This window comes from Ursus maritimus, unplaced genomic scaffold (genome assembly GCF_017311325.1).
Source record: "Ursus maritimus isolate PB19 unplaced genomic scaffold, ASM1731132v1 scaffold_26, whole genome shotgun sequence".
Taxonomy (NCBI): domain Eukaryota; kingdom Metazoa; phylum Chordata; class Mammalia; order Carnivora; family Ursidae; genus Ursus; species Ursus maritimus.
The window spans coordinates 10,059,774-10,065,459 of record NW_024425119.1 but is presented as its reverse complement, the minus strand read 5'-3'; positions in this window follow the sequence as shown (position 1 = coordinate 10,065,459).

Sequence of the window (5,686 nt, the reverse complement as noted above, 5' to 3'; positions counted from 1 at the left end):
TTCTTCTAGGATTTTTATGGTTTCAGATTTCACATTTAGGTCCTTAATCCGTTTTTAGTTTATTTTTGTGTATGGTGTAAGAAAGTGGTCTAGTTTCATTCTTTTGCATGTTGCTGTCCAGTTTTCCCAACACCGTTTGTTGAAGAGACTTTTTCCCATTGTGTATTCTTGCCTCTGTCAAAGATTCATTGACCATATAAGTATCAGTTCATTTCTGGGCTTTCTTTTCTAATCTATTGATCTATGTGTCTATTTTTGTGTCAGTACCATACTGTTTTGATCACAGCTTTATAGTATAACTCGAAGTCTGGGATTTTGATACCCACAGTTTTGTTGTTCTTTTTCAAGTTTGCTTTGAGTATTTGGTGTCTTTTGGGGCTCCATATAAATTTTAGAATTTTTTGTTCTAGTTCTGTGAAAAATGCTGTTGGCATTTTGATAGGGATTGTATTAAATCTGTAGATTGCTTTGGGCAGTATACACATTTTAACAATGTTTGTTCTTCCAATGTATGAGCACGGAATATCTTTCCGTTTATTTTTGTTGTCTTCAATTGTTTTCATCAGTGTTTTATAGTTTTCAGAGCACAGGGCTTTCACCTCTTTGGTTAGTTTATTCCTAGGTGTTTTATTATTTTTGGTGCAATTGAAAATGAGAATTTAAATTTATCTTTCTGCTACTTCATTTAATGTGTAGAAATGCAGCAGATATCTGTATGTTGATTTTGTATCCGGCAACTACTGAATTCATTTATCAGTCCTAGTAGTTTTTTGGTGGAGTCTTTAGGGTTTTCTATATGTAGTATCATGTCATCTCTAAATAGTGAAAGTGTTACTTCTTCCTCACCAGTTTGAATGCCTTGTATTTTTTTCTGTTTGATTGCTGTGGCTAGGACTTCCAGTACTATGATGAGTAAAAGTAATAAAAGCCAACATCCTTGTCTGGTCCTGACCCTGGGAGAAAAGTTCTGTTTTTCACCATTGAGTACGATGTTTGCTATGAGTTTTTCATATAAGGCCTTTTTTATGTTGGGGTGTGTTCCCTTTAAACCCACTTTGTTGAGTTGTTTTTTGTTATTTTTTTTTAAGATTTATTTATTCATTTTGAGAGAGAGAGAGAGAGGAGAGCAGGAATCTTTCAAGCAGACTCCCCACTGAGCATGGAGCTGGACGCAGGGCTCAATCCCATGAGCCATGAGATGATGACCTGAGCTGAAACCAAGAGTCAGACCCTTAACCGACTGAGCCACTCAGGTGCCTTTTTTGAGGGTTTTTATCATGAATGGATGCTGTACTTTGTCAAATGTTTTTTCTACATCTATCAAAATAATCAGATGCTTTTTATCCTTTCTCTTATTGATGTGATGTATCATGCTAATTAATTTGCAAATATTGAACCACCCTTGCATCCCAGGAAAAAAAAATCCCACTTTATCATGGTGAATAATTTTTTTAATGCATTGTTGGATTTAGTTTGCTAATATTGTGTTGTAGATTTTTGAATCTACGTTCATCAGAGATATTGACCTGTAGTTCTCTTTTTTAGTGGTGTCCTTATCAGGTTTTGGTATCAGGGTAATGTTGGCCTCATAGAATGAATATGGGAGTTTTCCTTCCTCTTCTATTTCTAGGAAAAGTTTGAGAAGAATAGGTATTAACTATTTAAATGTTCAGTAGAATTCACCTGCGAAGCCAAGTGGTCCTGAACTTTTGTTTGTTGGGTGCTTTTTTTTTTATTACCGATTCAATTTTATTGCTAGTGAGTGGTCTGTTCCAATTTTCTATTTCTTCCTGCTTCATTTTTGGAAGGTTATATGTTTCTAGAAATTTATCCATTTCTTCTAAGTTGTCAAATTTGTTGGTATATAATTTATCAAAGTGTTCTTTTACTTTTACAATCCTTTGTATTTCTGTGGTGTCAGTTGTTATTTCTCCTCTTTCATTTCTGATTTTGGTTATTTGAAACCTCTCTCTCCCTCCTTATTTATTTATTTATTTATTTATTTATTTATTTTTTGGAGTCTGGCTAGAGGTTTATCAATTTTGTTTCAGATGAAATATTTTGAATATATCAGGTAAATCCTTCTGGTCCAGCGTGTCATTCAAAGCCAATGTTTTCTTGTGGATTTCTGTTTAGATTATCTGTCCATTGATGTAAGTGGGGCCTTAAAGTCCCCTACTATTATTATATTTCTATAAATTAGTTCCTTTATGTTTGTTATTAACTGTTTTATGTATTTGGGTGCTCCCATGGTGGATGCATAAATATTTACAACTGTTTTATCTTCTTGTTGGATTGTCCCCTTAATGGTTATATAATGTTCTTCTTTGTCTCTTGTTACAGTCTCTGTTTTATTATTTTTTTGGGTTTTTTGTTTTGTTTTGTTTTGTTTTGTTTTTAAGATTTTATTTATTTATTCGACAGGATAGAGACAGCCAGCGAGAGAGGGAACACAAGCAGAGGGAGTGGGAGAGGAAGAAGCAGGCTCCCAGCGGAAGAGCCTGATTGGGGCTCGATCCCATAACGCCGGGATCACGCCCTGAGCCGAAGGCAGACGCTTAACCGCTGTGCCACCCAGGTGCCCCAACAGTCTCTGTTTTAAAGCATTTTATCTGATAAACGTATTTCTAGCTTTCTTTACACATCCATTTCCGTGATCAATGTTTCTCCATCCCTGCACTTTCAATCTGCAGGTAGTCTTTACATCTGAAATCTATCTCTTACAGGCAGCATATGAATAGGTCGGTCTTGTGTTTTTATCCATTCCATTACCCTATGTCTTTTGATTGGAGCATTTAGTCCATTTACATTCAAAGTAATTATTGATCAATATGCATTTATTGCCATTTTGTTACTTGTTTTGTGGTTGTTTTTGTAATTCTTCTCTAATTTTTAATTCTCTTGCTCTCTTCTCACAGTTTGTTCATTTTCTTTAGTGATATACTCAGATTCCTTTCTCTTTGTTTTTTGCATAGCTATTACTGGTTTTTTATTTGTGGTTACCATTAGGTTTGTAAATAACATCTTCGGCATATAGCAGTCTGTATTAAGTTGATGGTCATTTAAGTTTGAACCCATTCTTTACTCATCTCCTTTCCACATTTTAGGTATATAGTGTCATACCTTATGTCCTTTTATTTTGTGAGTCACTCAACTGCATTTTACAGATATACTTATTTTTACTGCCTCTGTGCTTCCTACTTTTCTTGCTCTTACTTGTGGTCTTTCCTATCCACTCAAAGAGTCCCCTTCAAAATTTCCTGTATGGCTAGTTTAGTGGTCATGAACTCCTTTAGCTTTTGCTTGTCTGGGAAACTCTACCTCTCCTTCCATTTCTTTTCTTTTCTTTCTTTCTTTCTTTTTTTTTTCTTTATTGATTTTATTTATTTATTTGTCAGAGAGAGAGAGAGAAAGCACAAGCAGGGGCAGTGACAGGCAGAGGAAGAAGCAGGTTCCTTGCTGAGCAAGGAGCTCTATGCAGGACTCAGTCCCAGATTCCTGGGATCATGACCTGAGCCGAAGGCAGATGCTTAACCAACTGAGCCACCCAAGTAACCCTCTCTTTCTATTCTGAATAATAGCCTTTTTGGATGGAAGATTCTTGGCTAATTTTTCCCCCCTTTCAGCACTTTGAATATATCATCCCGCTCCCTTCTGGCCTGCAAATTTCTTTTTCTTTTTTTAATTTTTATTTATTTGACAGACAGAGAGAGGCAGCAAGAGAGGGAAAACAAGCAGGGGGAGCGGGAGAAGGAGAAGCAGGCTTCCTGCTGAGCAGGGAGCCGATGTGGGGCTTGATCCCAGAACCCTGGGATCATGACCTGAGCCAAAGGCAGATGCTTAATGACTGAGCCACCCAGGCGACCCTGGCCTGCAAATTTTCTGATGAAGATTCCAGTGATAGTCTTATGGGGTTTCCCTTTTATGTGTCTTCTTTTCTCTTTCTGTTCTTAAAATTCTCTCTTTTCCACTATTTTTACCATATGAATTACCATGTATCTTGGACCTCCTTGGGTTGATTTTGTTGGAGGTTCTCTCTGCCTCTTGGATTTGGGTAGCTGTTTCCTTCCACAGGTTTAGGAAGTTTTCAGCTATTATGTCTTCAAATAAGTTTTCTGTCTCCTTTTCTCTCTTCTTCTTCTGGGCTCCCTATAATGTGAATATTATTACACTCGATGGAGTTACTGAGTTCCTTAAGTCTATTAAGTCCTTAAGTCAAGTACACCTCCCGCTCTTGAAAGTATGGCCTGGTGTTTTGGAGGTGTCTCCTGTGTGTGTTGTGTGGCCCTTGCTTTTGAGTCTTGACTGCTTTTCCTTCATTCCAGTCATCGGGCTCTCTTTCCCTGTTGTGGGCAGTGTTTGGTCCCTGTGGTGTTGGTGGACCAGTCTGGGGCTGCTTTGGGCTTGAGCTGAGTCAGACCAGACATTTGTCAGAGAGGCAGTAGCAGCAAATTGCAGGGCACTTCTCTGTATTGTCCCCTGAGAAGTTTTCATTGGTGAGTGGGGCCTACAATCAAACCCACTGCCTGCCCCAGCCCATGGCAGGGCAGGTGTCACTTTAGAGTGATGCTGGCCCCTGCTGGGGCTGCTTACACACTGCCAGCCTTGTGGCTCTAGTTTGAATTTGTTCTGCGCAAGAGTGTATTGGAGCAGATATACCACTGCCTCTGGCACTGGCCAGAGCCGGGTCCACAGTTTTAACACGATGCATCCTGGTCTGCTTGCAAAGTGAGACCAGCCACCACCATTGCCTTGACTAGGGCAGATCCGTAAAGAATGCATGGGCAGGGCACACAGTTTTAGCAATTGGTCTTCTGTGGGATCCACTGCTACCGCTGTCACTACCAAAGCTGGCCCAGGGCCCTGCAAAGTGTGTGGGGGCAGGAGACTGGGTGTTGGCCAGGTTTGTGCTGGTCTTCTGGGGAAGGGCGCCTGCAGTGCTGAGACTGAGGCAAGCATAACTAGAAAGGGGCGATCTTCTGATGCAGTGTGTGGGGGGTGGGACTGGGGAGTTAGGGGTGTGTACGTTAGCAAATTAGGCACCACACTGGTTCCTGCAGGTGGTGGTTGTTTACGCTGAGGGTCAGGGGAGGGAAATGGCACCTGACAGCTCCTTTGTTCCTGGAGAAGTCCAACAGAAGAACACTTTTGAAGCTAACACTGTCACTAAGCAGCTATGTGACTTAAAAAAAAAACAAAAAACTTCATCTAACTGGGCTTCAATCTCCTTTTTGTAAAATGAAAAAGTAGAATTAATAGATATTCTCAAAAAGACTCTGTGCTGACTTCCATGTATATGATGCTTTATACTGTGCCCTTGGAGAAAGGAAGAGGCTCGTCCTATGATCTCTTCTCTTTTCAGAAGTTTAACCTCACCCAAGTGACCAATGAGTGTCTGGCATATAAGAGCCTAGGTGATATGTATCCCTTTGCCTTATTATTGCTTCGCAGAGTCTGAAGGAATCTCTGTATGATTATAGGGTCTTGCCTTTTTTACATTGTACTTGCACAGGAATCACAAACGAATGAACAAAAGAGATTTGAGAAGGACAGCCCTTCAGTAATTGTTCAGACAGAGACCGCCCAAATAGAAAACACATGCTATTTCCCCTCTGCCTCACCGATTTGGCCTTCAGAGCACAAGTTCCCAGGAGAGGGGCTGGGCCTCTCCAAGCAGGAACTGGAG